Consider the following 17,117-nt stretch of genomic DNA (forward strand, 5'->3'; position numbering starts at 1 on the left):
ACTAAGGTATACACACACACAAAGATGCACAGTGCAATGTGTTCACATGTACACTGTATCGCCTATACACAGTTTAGACTAACACAGGCCTTAGAAGAAGGCTGAAAGCAACACCCTGGGCCTGGCCTAGGCCAGAGGGGAGATCCTCCTCCTTTCTTTCCCCCTCCCCCTTCCTTCCCTACCCCTCACTCCAAGCCCAGAGCCAGCTCTTTGCTGAGCTCTTTGTTACTCTTGGCAAAGACCGAATCCCAACGGGACAATGGGTCAGCCAGGGCTGCACAAATCACCAGCTCTTTGGGGGCCTTTCATGGTCTGGCCTGCCTGAGTGACAGCTGAATTGGGTTCAGATCGGGAAGGAGGGGGAGGCTTCTGGAGGCAGGCCCTATAGCCATAGAGCTGGGCGATCTCCAGGCTCCTGCCTGACTCCCAACCCCCCAACAGGCTGCCCCTCTATACCACTGACTCCTATATAGGAGCATCTGGCCCAGGCCAGGGAAACTGGGGCCCCTCACTTTTCTCACTGCCTTACTCCCCACCCACATCTGAGCCCGTGCCCAAATCCTATCCATTTTACCTTCTAAGCCCCACCACCGCTAACATCCCAGTCCTAGTCCTCGTCTCCTCATCTTTGACCTGGATGCCTGCCCAGGAGCTCCCTGCCTCCAGGGAGCTGCTACTTCCAGCCAGAGGAACTTTTTTGAAATGTAAATCGAATCAGTTTCCTCTCCTGCCTAAAATCCTTCAATGGCTCTCATACCCCCACCAAATAAAGTGCCAACTCAGCCTCATCTCACACCATCTGGTCCCTGACCCCATTCCCAGCCTCATGGCTCACTCTCTGCTCCCTCCCTCCGCCCCATGCTCCTACCTCTCTGGGTCTGCTGTACCCTCTCCTTCCCCTGGGCCTTTGCACATGCTGTTCTCTCTGCCAAGAAGCTTTTCCCCGAGTATTTCATTGACTAAATCCTCCCAGAGGAAAGTTCCTCAAAGTAACTGTAGGATAAGATCAAGTTGGGGTTTTTCCCTTTCAGCCCATCATGGACAGATGCTTTTATAAAATACAAAAAATATGAGCCATTACAAAAAACAAAATTAGAAAACAAAGGAACAACCAACCTGGGAAATAACAGCTTCTTTCCTGTAAAGTTAATATCCACTCACCATGTGACAGAACAATCCCCACTCCTGGATATGCACCCCAAAGAAATGAAAACCTATGTCCACACAAAACCTATATGAAAATATTTATAGTGGTTTTATTTACAATCACGCCAGACTGGAAACAACTCAAATGCCCCTCAGTGGTGACTGGACTAGTAAACCATGGTACATCTATGCATAGGAATGCCAGTCTGCATCAAACAGGGAAGAACCTCTGGTATACTCAGAGCATGGGTAAAATTCAGATGCACTATGTGATGTGAAAAGAAGCCAGGCTCAAAAAGCTATATTCTGTATCATCCCATCTACATAACATTCTAGAAAAACAAACCCTCGTGATAGTAAACCAATCAGTGGTTGCCAGGCTGGGTGTTGGGAGGATGAGTGGACACTGATGACAAAGGAGCATGAAGGAAATTTGGGGGATGAGGGAAGTGTTTCACACCTTGATTGTGGCGGTAATTACATAACTGTACATATTTGTCAAAATTCAGAGAACTATATAGTTGGAAGAGTGACTTTCACTGTGTGTGCATTAGCTTCAATAGATCTTTTTTAAAAATGCAAACTCAAACTCCATTTTTCTTATTGTGGTGAAATCTACATAATGTAAAATGGACCATTTTAACCCTTTTTGGGTATACAGCTGTGCTCAAATTCATTCGCACATATGACCATGTAGTGTAACCAACACCACCTTCCATCTCCAGAACTTTTCTCATCTTGCAAAATGGAAAGCCTGTCCCCATTAAACAATACCTCCCCATTGCCTCTCCCTCAGTCCCTGGCAACCACCATTCTGTTTCTAGCTCTATGAATTTGACTATTCTAGGTGCCTTTCATAAGTGGAATCCTATAGTATTTTTCTTCTTATGTCTGGCTTATTCCACTCAGCACAATATCCTCAAGGTATATCCGTTACAACAGGTATCAGAATTTCTTTCTTTTTTAAGGCTGAATAATATTCCATTGTGTATATGTACCACATTTTGTTTGTCCATTCATGCATCAAGGGACATTTGGGTTGTTGCCACCTTTTGGCTATTGTGAATAATGCTGTTATGAATATTGGTATATAAACACAGACCTATTTAAAAAAATTATTAGACTCAGGCAGCCTGGGTGGCTCAGCAGTTTAGTGCCACCTTCGGCCTAGGGAGTGATCCTGGAGTCCTGGGATTGAGTCCCGCGTCAGGCTCCCTACATGGAGCCTGCTTCTTCTCTGTCTCTCTCTCTCTCATGAATAAATAAATAAAATCTTTTAAAAAAATAAAAAAATTATTAGACCCAACAGACATAAAAGTACTTTGCCCATTTACTAAGCACTTGCTCTCAATTTTGTTATCCATCTCCCTAGTCTGACTTTTGAGTAGCAAAAGTTGGCCCATTCCCTGGGCCAGCCAGACTCTACCCTTCCTAAGCCTCCAATTATCCCCCACAACTCCCTGGGTGTGTCACACCCACTGGGATGGCCTATTTAGGATGCAGGGCTCTCTGAGGTAGGACTAGGTTTGAGTCTTTTTTTTTTTTTTAAGATTTTTTATTTATTTGAGTGGGGGGAAGCACTAATAGAGAGGAGGAGCGGAGGGACAAACAGACTGAGCCCCATGAATCGAGCCCTGCACCAGGCTCCCCTGAAGTCAGATGCTTAATCCACTGAGCCACCCAGGTGCCCGGTTTAATCTTTTCTAATTGCAGCCTCTAACTACTCCTTAACTGGGATTGGGGCCAGGCCCCAGAAAGGTACTCAGAAACTTCAGCCAAGTGCAATCCTGTCCAGGAGCCAATGGGAGAGCAAGGACTTGAACCCACATCTGCCTGGCTCCAGGTTTGTGTTCTGTTAAAGGACACCCAGGGGCAACAGCCCTGAGTTGGAGGCAGAACTCAAGGCGTGCCCCTCTCTAGCTGTCACACTCAGGATTTTTTGGCTTGCAGACACTTCCACTCATTTCCAAGGTCAAGATAGAGGTCATTCTGTTAAGAACTAGAGGTTGTCCACCTTACATAGGTGTTACCCAGCACTGGGTTCTCTTGGTGGGTGTTGAGCCAAAAGACACAACCTAGCCAAAAAATAGGAAAAGAAAGAGTTTTACTTGCAATAAGTAAGGGAGAGCACAGGGGATATTTGCCAAAGCAGTGCCTCCTTGGACAGGGAACTCAGCGTGCAATTGGGGCAAAAGCTGTCTGAAGGTGACAGTCTCTGGGTCAGATCTCTGGCTTTAGTTGGTCTGGTACCTGAGTGCTCAAAGAGGTTTAGATCCTGCAAAGATAAGTCGAGAATGTGCGCCAGGTCAGTCTTTATTTTTGAACCAGCCCTGCCCTGGGAGTTTTGCCCCTGATTTATTGTCCCTAATATGATTAGGCTATCTCCTGGCCTGATAGTGGCTGCTTGTTCTAACATTCTTCTGTTCCTTTTAAAAGCATTATCTACTGAGGTCTACTCTTCTGCAATTACAACATATCCCAGGAAGTTCTAAAAGAAATGTGCTTTGGGCAAGTAGTGTTGGCCAAGCATAGATCACAAGATGGCCAGGGGCCTAAAATGACTTTTCTTATATCTCATCTTTCTTTTTCCAGGGACCACTTACTCCTTCTGCTTCCACTGGCTCCTGGGCTGTGGGCTGGAATATACAGGTAAGCCATGGACAGTCATGGATGCTGATATGTGTTTGTGCACACATGTGTACCACATACACATTACCTACATATAGGGGTTCAATTTGTGTGTATCTGAGTTCCAGATAACTCAAAATTTGATTTTTGAAAGAATGATCATCTTTTTTTCAAAGACCAAGGGTCAGGGTAGGAGGTTTAAAGACACAATAGGAGCATAAATTTCTTTCCTAGTGTTGTGCCCAAGATTGCAAATCCGAGAAACCACCAAGGAGCCGACACCGACCAGGGTTTATTTACAAGCTCGAGCTTGGGTCCAAGTATACCTGACACAGCGGAGCAGGGACTTGGACCCCGAAGTGGGTTACAGCTGGTTTTTTTATAGGCTGGTCTAGGGGATTTTCAGAAGGGGTGGAGGAATTTCTCAAGTTCTGTTTACCTTCTGATGTGGGGCTTTCAAGGGCATTGAGCTCCGTTCTCATTCTAATAGGGGACTTTCTACCACAGGCATGGGCTCTGTTGTCTTTCTGATATGGGATTACCTGCCGAGGACATTGAGGACATTCTGCAGTTTTTCCTATAAAGTTCAGCTCTTATTCACAGGGGCCTAAAATGGCTGTACTTGTGCTAATGCTAAACTTGAGGTGGAATGGCCTTGATTTTTCTCGGCCTAGTAGTTACCCTGGCACCTGAGCTTCCAGAGGATCTTAGAAAGTTTTTTTTTCTTTTTTTTTTTTTTTAAGCTGCAGTGTATGTGCTTACACATAAATACACAATACTATATGCTTAACCCCAGACTGGCCCATAAACACCTGCTTAGATGTACACATAAACCCAGAGACAACCACATACCCATAGACACACATAAAACAAATAATAATTGCCAGTATTCATTAAGTGTTTCCTATGATCCAGGCATGGCACTAAGTACTTTACATACACTGCTTTACTTGATCTCTTTGTAAAAATCAATCAGTATGGGCACTCTAATTTTCACCCTCATTTTAAAGATGAGAAAAATAAAGCTCAGAAAAGTGAGTGATTCTCACTTCACTTCTCAAGGTCACACAGTTAGGAAGTGGCTGAGCTGAGATTTGAACATCAGTGAGTGAAAGTCTGAAATCAGATTGCACAATCATTAGATTATTTGCTAGCACAACTATCACATATTCGTAAATTCACATGTACTGATACCTCGATTCACACCTATAGGCACACATATGCATATGGACCCCCACATACTGCATATTTGTACAGAGACACACATATACATACATATAGTCAGATACCAGCAGACCCATAGCCACACATTTTTTAAAAAGATTTTATTTACTTGTTTATTTGAGAGAGAGAGAAAGACCAAGAGAGAGCATAAAGGAGAGGGTTGCAGGACTGGCAGAGGAAGAGGGAGAAGCAGACTCCCACTGACCAGGGAGCTTGACATGAGGCTCGATTCCAGAACCCTGGGATCATGACCTGAGCCAAAGGCAGATGCTTAACTGACTGAACCACCTAGCCACCCCAGCCACATATTTTAATGTAGACAACGTGCAGTCACACACACTGAGCTTACTGACATGAGTTTGCACAGAGTCTAGTCTAAGACTTAGATCTAGGTTCTGGCATAGACTTCCCACCCCTTCTTGCCTGCCCCACTGCCTCTTGGCAGATAAGTACTTGGGGGTTGGGCAGTGCTGCATGGAACCCTGCCAATTGGTGGCTCAGATCCTCTGGGAACAGGCTCCTGCCTTCTGCTCCTATCTACTGGGTAAGCAGAGCCACCCTTGGGGCCAGCATCCACAAAACATCACACCTGGGCCCCACCCAGGAGAGGCTGAACTCAGGAAAACTTCCAGGTGGCGGCCACAGTGGCACTCCCCAGCCCCAGCCCACAGCTCTTGCTGCTTGCAACTCCCTCTCCAGCCTCACCTTCCATTCATCCCCCCCAAGACACCTCACACCCCAGTGTAAGTGGGGTCCCTGGGAACACAGAGCAGCAATATCTACCAAGGCTGGAAGTTAAGGAAAGCTCCCTGAAGAAAGAGGCGTCTGTGCTGAGCTCTTAACCTAAAGGTGGAATGGGAATCAGCGGGTGAGTCAGAGCAGGCAGAGGAGAGCTGTAAGCATGTAAGCTGCATGTGCAAAGTCCCAGAAGTGAGAGAAAATAACACCTTCAGGGACTTACAATTGATTCATCATGACTGAAGGGGAACAAAATGATTGCAATGTGATCAAAAGCCTTGGTGAGAGGATGTTTTTGTGTACAGGGAGGCTGGGACTCCCTTGTGGGGCAGAGGTGAGCTCAGGACTACAAAGGCCTTGGGCAGCTGCCAGAGTGGCCACTAATTCAGGCCTCCCTTCTGTGGCCACCAGAGCATAGAGCATAGCCATGAATGCTCTTGGACCCATAGCATTGGCTCATTGTCCTAGGGCTGCCTGGCAGCCCAGGACTTGCTCAGATGATTTAATGGCCATGTCTCACACTCATGAGCTAAGCTAGTGATGACACTTCTGGGTGGGTATTAGTAGTTCCATTTAACAAGTGAGGAAATGGTCTTTGTAGAGGTGACTTTGTAAAGCAAGAGAATGATCTGTCCAGAGCTAGCCACAAGGACAAAGATCCCTCTGGGTGTGCTTGGGAAGGCAGCCAGGATGCAGATGCTGTTGTCTAGGTGGGGGGTGGGGGTAAGGGGGGTGGATAGGAGAGTGTTAGCGGGGCTGAGGGGCCTAGGGAAAGGGGCTGCCTGAAACTGAGGATGGACTCTCTCTGGGTGGGAGTGGGTCTTCTGTCCTTGGAGTGAACTCAAAGGCACTTCTTTGCTTTGCTTCATGCCGCACCCTCCCTGAGAGTTCAAAGACTACCCACTCCACATGTCCATGTAGACAGTCTTAAATAAATCTAAGAATCCTAGAAAATTACATTAATTTTTATGTCCCAAGTAATTTCCCTGTGAGTGGGATTTATGGCTATAACTGTGGTGATTATATGCCTAATGAGGCAGAAGCTGCAGCCCCGCCCCCTGCCCTGCCTCCAGCTAAGCCTTCTCCTGAGCCAGGCCCTTGGCCCACAGGGGGTCATTCACCCCTGGAATGAGAGGGCGAGTGAAGGACTAGGAGTTACACAGACCAGAGTTTTCATTTTGGTTCTGCCCCAGAACAAGCTCTGTGACCTTAGACAAGCCCCTTCCCCTCTCTGAGCCTTAGTTATATCACCTTTAACAAAGAGGATGATTGTAACTATCTCAAGGTAGTTCATTACAAGACTGTAGTGAAGATTTAATGATAAAATGTATGGAAATGGCCAAGCACCATGCCTGGCTCTTAGTAAAGTTTCTAAAAATGGATGGTGGTTTTTTAGGGGACACCACATTTTCCATGAGAAATAATCTAAATTCTATAGCTCATAATTGAAAATTCTTCTAAAGCAGACCTCAGCCCAGCTCCTCAGGCTTATCTTTCCCACAGACCGTGTCAGGGCTCAGCAGTGGGGCTCAGGGAGCAGGAGGTACTAAATGTCAATGGAGCAGCACCCACTGAGGGAAGGTGCTAATGCAGTCTCAATCTCTGCTGATCTGAAAAGGGTCTTGGGATGGGAGAGCTGAGCCTGTGGGTACAGATCTCTGTGCCTCCCTCTTAGGTGACCTGCATAATACCTCATCCCCTTTATCACATAGGGCTGCCATCATCTCCCCCTGACCAAAACCTTGGTTGTGATTGAAAAATGGGAGTGGTTGGGAGTGAATAGGACACTCCATTTCTCAGATGCCCTGCTCCCAGCACAAAAAGACTCACAAATCAGCCCCTTACCACCCTAGGCCAAGATCACCTATGTTTGATGATTTCCCTAGAGATATTCAGGATAGACCCCCAACCCTGTGAGAATGAGGAACAGGAGGTCTCTGAGATCTGTGGAAGATCTGTGTGAAAGAGGGACTAGATCACCAGGCAGATCACTGTAGACTCAAATCCCAGTTCTATTACTTGCTGTGCACGCTTGGACAAGATGCTTTCCATCATTGATCTTTTGTACCTGCAAAATGGGAGAAATGACATCTACATTTCAATTCCATTTGGAATAGTAAATGAGATGACATATGTACAGCACTGGAATGGTGCCTGGCATGTGGTGGACTTAATAAATGTCCTCTTCTCCCAGCTCTTAGCACTAGTACCCAGGACAGCTCCCCACCCTCGCTTGCTTGGCTGCTGTCCACGGTTCTGATAAAAAAAATTATCCTTTGCTATTCTTTCCCAGTTATGCCATGTTATTACCTCTTTAATATTCTCAGAGGTCTTGGTGATTAACACTTGAAAAATCCTTGCCTTCTCTTCTTCTTTTCCAGTCCTGATGTAAGAAAAAGAACATGAGTTCCTGAAGCTCTCAGTTCCTACCCATTACTACAGTCAGGGATATAGTCAAAGCCTTGATGATTCTCAGCACATCGTCCAGCAGGATGAGTCAGGTGCACACACAGTAGGAAAAGAGCATAGGATTTGGACTCAGTCAGACCTGGGTTTGAGGCCTAGCTCTGTTATTCGCTAGCTCTGTGACTTTAGCAACTTCTGACTTGCCAAAAAACTGAGCCACGGTTTTCTCATCCATAAAATGAAATTAGCAACTGCACCTCCTCCATAGGGTCATGGGGTGGACCAAAGGAGATGTTGCTTCTAAAATGATTAGTAATGTTTCAATAAATGCTCTGTTAATTGGTAGCTATTTTTACTTCCGACATCTGACTCTGAGTCTCTCAAAGGGACAACACCAATCACCATGTGTCCTTTCCAGTAAAGTCAGCTGCAAACTTCTTAATATTCGAGGCTGTCATAAAGGCCTGGCTTTCCTCTTACTCCCATGGGCTGTGGTACCTCCCAGGACACCAGTTTCCTTCTCTTTCTTTTTTCTATTCAGTATAGCACCTGTCCCCTAAACCCACTCCCTGTCCTTATCAATTCTTGTTTGGTTCAAGTCCACCTCTTCTGGATCCCATATAGATTTTAGTTAATATCTATTTGAGACAGACAGACAGCCCTGGGTCTGGATCCTGGCTGAGCACCTGCTAGCTGCAGCACTTTTGAAAGATCACTTAGGCTTTCTAACCTCAGTTTCCTCATTTGTAAAATGGTGATGGTAATATCTCCTGCCTTGTGAGATTGTTGCAAGGAGCAACGGAAAAAGTGCATTAAGATCTTAGCACAAGGGCAGCCCAGGTGGCTCAGCGGTTTAGCACTGCCTTCAGCCCAGGGCGTGATCCTGGAGACTGGGGATCGAGTCCCACATCGGGCTCCCTGCATGGAGTCTGCTTCTCCCTCTGCCTGTGTCTCTGCCTCTCTCTCTCTCTCTCTCTCTCTCTCTCGTCTTTCATGAATAAATAAATAAATAAAATTAAAAAAAAAAAAGATCTTAGCACAGATGTACATGGCAATCACCCAATACCTATTAGTCCTTATCATTGTTCTTGACTTTCTGATTTTTGTTTCCTCTACTCTTTTCCAGAAATGCCCTTCCTTCTCTCTTACAAGTGGAGAGTAGAGAATCATATCTCAAGCTGCTGTCTTCTTTTTAAAAGCAGAGTGAACACCTGTAATTTGGAGCTCATCTAATGTATCTAGTGTATCTCTGGGAGGAAGACATGCATAGGGGACACTTTTAGTCCTCTGGGACCCTTTATCTCTTACCTAGGGTTGGGATTCTAAGGGGAATGTTCAGTCTTTGTGGTTGTTTTTGCTTTGGTGTGTGTGTATATCTGAGTGTAGGGATAGATGTGTCATGTGATTGTGAGTGACTTTTATGGAAGTACACATGTGATTGGGGATGTAATGAGCCAATGAGAAATGGTAGTGTATGTAAAGTGCATATATGTGTGGTGGGGGTGCAGCTGTTGGACATGGTATCAGCCCTTTAGCCATCTGCAGGCTTGAGGGATCCTAGGCAATTCACAAGGTTGCTGGTTCCTGGCACCGGCCACTCTGAGCAGCATTCCCAGCCTGTCATTTGGGGAATAACCATGCTTCAGTGACTCACAATCCTGCTTACTCAGAATTTTTCATAATCTGACCCAGGCAAGGGATTATGAAAAGATTTGTCAAGCACCCAAATGGTACTGGGAAGATGGTTAGCTTTTTAAATAAAAAGTTCCCCCAGTACTTTTAAAACCATTCCGGTTTAAACCCCTTGTTTACAGTGAGTGCTTAATTACCCGTGACTCTTATCTGTTCATTAAAGCAACTCTCCTAAGGGACCTTTTCTTGACAATACAGGGTTAGTCGTTCATTCGCATTAATTTAAAAGTAATAAAAATTTTGCAATGTTCTATAATTCAGACTTATCACTAATTCACCAACATCCTCCCTCCAATTATTCCAAATCAGGAAAGTTCTATTATTTAACAGCAATATATCCAATACTCAAGGGAAATAATTTCTATGTCACCACCTAGAATTCAATACCAATAATATAACTATATAATCCCTTCATCTGGACAGAGCTGAAATTTTTCAAAACATTTAACCACCCATTGTTTTCTCTGATTCACATAACAGGTCAGGAGTATGATGCCCATTTGTCAGGGAACTGATGCTTACAGTGGTGAAGTGAGCCGCAACTCAGGCTAACAAAGCCGATTACTGAAGCAGTCAGAATTGGATCCAAGGGATCTCAGTGACCTCAGTTTCTCAAAACACAGTTGCCCCTAGAGAAAGCCAGACAGAACTCTCCCCCTTGGCTGTGTCTCAGGTAAAATGTAGTCTTTGGCAGTTTGTCACTTCATCTGCTATTGTTTCAGGAAATAGGAAGAAGCAGAGAGATTTTTAGCAACAGGAAGAAATTCCTCAAAAACCTGTTTGTTCCCTCCCTCCGTCCATTTCAGCCTGAGACTCATTTTCTGTATTCACTGTATGCTAAAGCCAAAGACTGGCTCCTAAGTGGGTCTGATTGCTGAACCCAAGGACCTCGAGGTCCGATAAGGGGAGATGGAGACAGAAAAAACTATTCCAACCCAGCATGACTTGTGGGGGGCAGGGTGGGCAGTGCAAGAGATGGTGGGAGTGCATAGAAGGGTGGTCAATGCACTCTGTGGGGTGGGGAATCCGGGAAGGAGAGTGACATCAGTTGAGTCAGCCAAGCAAGGTATTAGGGGCTAAACTGTGTCCCCCAGGAATTCATATTAAAGTCTTAACCCCCAGTACCTCAGAATGTGACTGCATTTAGAGGTAGGGTCTCCGAGGAGGTAATTAAGGTAAAATGAGGTCATATGAGTAGACCTTAATCCAATATGACTGATGTCCTTACAAAAAGAGGAAATTAGGACACAGGCACTTACAAAGGGAAGGTGATGTGAAGACACAGGGAGAAGATGGCTGTTTACATGCCAAGGAGAGAGAACATATCCTTCCTTTAACATTGCCAACACCACAATCTTGGACTTAGCTGCCAGAAATGTAGAAAAACAATAACAAACAAACAAACAAACAAACAAAAAACACCCCACTAAACTAAATCTCTATTGACTCAGCCATCCAGTCTGAGGTACTATGTAACGGCAGCCCGAGGTATGTGTGGGCAGTTGCCAGTGCTTGGTGGCTATGGGCTGCTCTGGTGGGGGCAGGGGGCAGGGGGCAAGACTAGAAAGGGAGCCTGCATCAGAAGTTGGGGGACTGTGCAACCCAGGCTCAAGATTTTAGATTTTTCCTAAAGGCCATGCAGTCCATGGTAATTTTTAAGCCAGAGAGAAGGAGGTCTCTAACTACAGGTACCCAAAAAAGAAAGGGAAAAAAACTTAACAAGACCATGACAGACAGAACAAACAAATCTTAGAAGTGGCCCCCTGAGGCCTCTGGCTCATGGAAACGGGCGGTGCGGCAGACCACGCAGCAGAGGGAAGCACACAGGCTTTGAAGCCAAACAGATCTGGATTTGGATTTTTAGCTTCACTATTTTGTTCATGCTTTCATCAATTCACTCATCTAGCAAATATTTACTGAACACCTACTATGTGTTTCAGGCACTGGGGATGCATCAGTGATCCAAATACAAGGCCCATGTTCTCCCAGAGCCGCCATCCTGCCAGACAAAATGAACAAATACATCACTAAATATGAACATGTCAGGTGGATGATAAGAGCTGTGGACAGAAGTAAAGCAGGGAAAAGGACAGAGGGAGGGACTATTAGATGAGGTGGTTAGGAAAGCGACATTGAAGCAAATGCCTGGAGGAAGGAGTCAAGCAAAAACCTGGGCAAGAGCACACACTCTCAGTGGTGGAAAAAGCAGGGGCGAAGGCTTGGCAGATGTGTCAGATAGACTTACAGCTGCTTCTCAAGCCCTTCCAGATCCAGAGGCCGCAGTTACTGGACTTTGGTGCTTTGACCATAGTGTCTTCAGGAGTCATAGGGACGAAGGTCTGACCAGGTAGGCTGAGGAGTGGATGGCAGAGGGAATGGAGAACACAGCTCCGGCCAACTCTTGTGAGAAGTTTTGCTTCAAAGATCAGGTGAATCGGGTGGTGTCTGGAGGGGGTGTCTTCATGAGAAGGTTCCTTCCGGGGGACATCAAATGTGTTAGTGTGATAATGTGATGGAGTGAGTGGAGGGGGATACTGATGGTCCAGGAAGGAGAGGTAGTAACTACATAGGTCAGATCCTTGCTGGTGAGAGGGGGAGGTTCTGGAGCATTTCCATGTAGGCTCCGGCCTCACCAAGGGGCAGAGAATGTGGAGAGCAAGTGAATACCTTGGTGAATACAGAGTGGGGAGACTGGAGTGTGTCCATCTAGTCTCATGGTGCACTGGTACTGACTCAAGAGCAGATGGTCAAATTTAAGGTGTTTTGGTGAGCTGGTAATTAAATCATTGGCTGTTTGAAATAGGCTATATAGTGGGAACATTTACACTATGGGAATTGGCAAGTGCTACAAATCAGGGCCTTCTTATCCAGACAGCCAGTTGCTGAGTATTTTCTAACACATCCAATCCAAAGAGGTGGTTGTCTTCTGATCATCTCATGCTCTCAGTGAAACAAGAAGGTGAAGTGGTAGGATAGGAGCAGGAAGAGGGAGGAAGGGAGCTGGAGATCTGAGGAGAAAGATCAAAATAAACAACAGGAAACTTCCTGGGCTGTCCCACAGTACTGAGAGCCCTCTTCCTGGCCACGTGCCCCTGGGCAATTTGCTTGGCCACTTTGAGCCTCAGTTTGTACATATGTAAATGTGGAGCCCCCTTTTCAAGGTTATTGGGAGCATGAAGTGAGGTAAAATAAAGCATAATAAGCATCTGCCCCGGAAGAAACAGTGGACCGGCTGAATGGCCTGTGATCTGCTCTCAGGTTTGCAGAGGAAAGAAAAGTTCTTTCTTTAGTCACTCCAGGAGGTGGCTGACACCTCCTGTCCACTCCCAGCTGACCTCCTCTGTGGACTGGGAGTCCAGCTTCAGGCTTGGAACATATTACCCCAACTTCCCCTGATCTACATATTTATCACAATACAGCAACTGCATAATTTAAATTGGGTGTTAAAAAATATTCCAATGTGTTATGTGATTTTGCATTCCTGGGTGAAGAAAAATTGCTGCAAGAAGGTGGTTAATTATTTCAAAAGACAAATTCCATGCAATAAAATAAAAATAGACTCTGTCCAGAGGGAAGTGAGAAAAAAAGGGGGGGAGAAATGAGGAATGGTCCTCTGTAAATAGAATGTGGATGTTTCCTCAAGTAGTGAGTGAATAGATGGGACAGAGATGGGCTCTAGGCACCTATCACATGGCCAGGAGAGGAGAGGACAAGGGGTAGTGGGGAGACCAGTGAGGAGGCTGTGATTGCTTGGGACATGATGGAGCCCTAGGCAAGGGGAGGGTGGGGTGATGGAGTGAAGTGGTGAGGTCTGAGAGAAAGTGTTGACAGACATTGGTTAAATGTGGAGCACAGAGGTGAGGACTTTTTATTTAAGTGAAGGATGGACAGTGGTGCCCCTTGCTGGAGTTCTTAATGAAGTCCAATAAAGAGCCACTCTCTTCTCCATCTGAGTCCTGATTCATTGAAGAAATAGGACCAAGGGTAATGAGGCCAAATGTCACCTTAGCTCCTGGTAAAGGCTGGATGAGGGGGCATAGCTTTGGGTGGAAGCCACATAGGCCTGTAAGCTGAACCCCCATATAAGGCCCATGTGCCTCTTGGGAAGTGCTGACCTGGGGAACCTGCCCAGGAGGTTCTGGTAGCCAGAGGAGCACACCAGAATTTCCGTTCCCTGAAGGGAGCTTGCTCCCAGGGATAAAAGGAAAGCACCAAGCCCAGTTTATTCTTCCTACATGAATCAATCACAATACTCACTCTGCCTCCTCTGGGGCAGAAGAGTGGAGGGAGGAAGAGAAAGTGAAGTTATACCCACTAAGCCACGTGAAAGGTGATATCGGGCATTATCCCCAAACCCCTGCACAGAAATGGGGCAGCAGAGGATGAGCAGATTCCAAGAGTGATGGACTCGGGGCTGGTTGGGGCGACCCAGTGCCGTGCGACCTGCTCATTTGCAATCAGGCACATCAATCCAGATGTACAAGGGACATGTGTGCCCAGGATGGTGAGTTTCCCCTCACTTGCCTTCTCGTGTGATTTCTTGAGCAGGAGAGGAAAGGGGACTTTAGGACAAGTGCCAAGAACTTTGCAGAAATCTTCCTTGCTCATCCTGTACAAATCTGTGAAGCCTTCTGGGTCTCCTCCGTGCCGAGTGGCACTGAGGCCAGCTCTGCGCTGCTGGCCCATCAGCTCCTGGCTTCTGGTTCTTCTCCGGCCCCCTCTCATGGCACAGAAAACTCTCTGGGGGTGTGCTGAGTGCAGAAAGCAAGTTGACCATCAGCAGAGAGGGCAAGGTGAGCCCTTCTTCCTAGGGCAGCATAAAGATTCCATCTGGGCACAGAACTGCTTGCTCTCCCTGCAGGTTGGGGTGGGGGCTCGTGCTCCAGTGTCTTCTCCAACTCTCGACATGGCCTCTGTCAGGTGACATGTGGCCTCAGCCAGGGGACTTCATTCAGCACTTCTTCAGGCAATGATTGTTGTACGGCATGTGACAAGTCATGTGTGCTGATGTAATGACTCTGGAGAAATTGTTTTTATGAGAGATGACAGGAGCTGTGAGCCAGCTGGCCTGGGAGGGTGCAGAACCCTTATAGGGGAGTACTGGTCCCTTATTAAGGAAAACACCCTTGTGGGTCAGTTTGGTCAGGCCATGAAGAGTTGGTGGCTCTGCCCATAAGGAGGGAGGTCCTAGCTGTCCAGGGGCACTTAGAGGGAGGGGGTCTGGAAGAGAAGAGTCTAGAGAGGGCACCACTGTGACCCAGGAGGCTGGACAAAGCAACTCCCCATGGTGGGAAAGTCTGACACCTGCTAGCAGGGACCATAACTGACTTCCATGCAAAGCTGCTTGCCATCGTACTTAGCAGCAAGTTGTATGGGTAGTTCTTTGCGGAATGAGGAAGAATGATGGCAGTGCCAGTGTGCCATGCTGTGCCCACAGCCTGGAAAGCAGTGGCCTGAGAGGGAGCTGGGTATCAGAGAAACAGGCTGCAGTGTAGCCTTGAGACAACCCCTCTCCCAAATAAAGCAAGTGACAAAGTGCCCTTTAGGGACAGGGTTAATGTGGGAGCACACCAGGGAGGGGACTAGGTCCTGCTATTCATGGGATGAGAGTGGTCATTCTGTTTAAATATTGAGGTTAAGGGTGACCCCAGAGTTGTGACAGACCTGGAGGTCCATGGGCAGCACTAATGATGAGTTACACACTTGATGGTTTAGGTTCCTCTCCATGATGACATTTCTCCCACTCTTAGGTTTCTATTTGACTTCTTGAGTGGGAGAGAAAGTTTGGGCATTTCAGCCAGTGCCCACAAGTACTGGGGAGTGGGCGAGTGGCTCACATGAATATCACATGTCACATTTGTGACATTGGGGAAAAGGTCCTATCTCACTGGCATGGGTGTAGATATAGGGTTGGACTGGTGGTGGACAGTGGACAGGTGCAACCGTCTCTGGGGCCAAGTGGCACTGCCTCCTCCAGCCCCTGTAGACTGGCAGTTGTAAGAGCCACAAAATCTCACTTGGCCCCACTCTATGGGCTGCACACCATAGGCCCACAAAGAAGCAAACACAGCCTCTGCCCTCAGCAAGTGGGTTGACAGGGTACAGATCCATGGGGAACTTACATGGTCTGTATTAAGAATTGCAAGAAGTCAGCTGGTGAGGAGTTTTGAGGCTGCCATCATGTATGGGCATATATAGTTCATCGTGCTTGGGGGTAGAGCAGCTGGGTATCTGTTGTGAGGCTGTTCAAGGGTGGATGTGATATATTTGTGTTTGAAGGCAAGTGGGTGTCGGTGGTAGATACACCTGTATGCTTAAAGATACACATTTACATGTGTAATTGTGTGTGTGCACGTGTGCAAGCATCTATCAGAGCATGTGAGCACCTATTGGGGGGGGGGGTGGGCAAGTATTTGTTTTTGTTAAATGTGCGTGAGTATCCGCAAGTGTGAGTACGTGGAATGTAACCGGAGGATGCAGACATATGCACATCTGTGTGTGTGTGTGTGTGTGTGTGTGTGTGCAGGTCCATGGTGACTGTGCATTACTCACCGTGAGACCTTGGGCAAGTTACTTAACCCCTCTGTGCCTTAGTTTCCTCATGGGTAATATTGGGATCTTTAGTACTCACCTCACAGGTTGTGGTGAGGATTCCACAAGATGGTTGATACAGACCTAGAAGAGGTCCTGGAATGTGCTAAGTGCTAAGTCCATGTTTGCAATTGTTATTACTAAGTGTGAATTTGTGTACGTGAGTATTCATGTGTGAGTGTGTGTATGTGTGTGCGTGTGTGTGTGTCTCACCTCTGTGAAGAGGTGGGAGGCCCAGGTCTCAGGTAGGTGATTCCTGGCACAAGGAAATCCAAGACAGATGGGCGGGAGGCCCAGGGCCTGCAGTGGGGCATGAAGCCAAAGCCTGAGGCTAGACCCAGGCCCAGCTCCTCTCCCAAAAGCATTGAGCCCCTTCCCACTCTCTCCTGGGAAGATCAAGAACCTGAGCCAGACTGGGGTTCATAGGGACCTCCTGCCCTCCTGCCCCTATGGCTGGCCCAAAGAGCTGACAGGAGGTGGGGCTGGGGACTGGCAAGCCAAGGGACCGATCCCCCCTGCTCTGCAACCTGACAGCTGTGGCCCAATTAAAATCAACAGTTCACAGGTGTTCCTGGTAATGACTCACACACAGAAAGCTCTGCTCCCTTTAGGGCTCTTCTAAAAAAATTTAGAGCTCTTTAAATTTTATTCACCTACAACATCAAACTCAGGGAGGAAGTCATAAAAAAGGA

The 17,117-nt window shown here is 46.8% G+C and overlaps 1 long non-coding RNA gene across 1 annotated transcript in view; it reads left to right on the forward strand.

The window, feature by feature from the left end:
- Nucleotides 1-17,117, forward strand: part of LOC140596066 (uncharacterized) — a 76,022-nt gene that overhangs the window by 11,789 nt on the left and 47,116 nt on the right. The window contains exon 2 of the long non-coding RNA XR_011998098.1: nucleotides 3,739-3,795. This is a non-coding gene — a long non-coding RNA (uncharacterized lncRNA). The remainder of the gene's footprint in view (nucleotides 1-3,738; nucleotides 3,796-17,117) is intronic.

This window comes from Vulpes vulpes, chromosome 2 (assembly GCF_048418805.1).
Source record: "Vulpes vulpes isolate BD-2025 chromosome 2, VulVul3, whole genome shotgun sequence".
Taxonomy (NCBI): Eukaryota; Metazoa; Chordata; class Mammalia; order Carnivora; family Canidae; genus Vulpes; species Vulpes vulpes.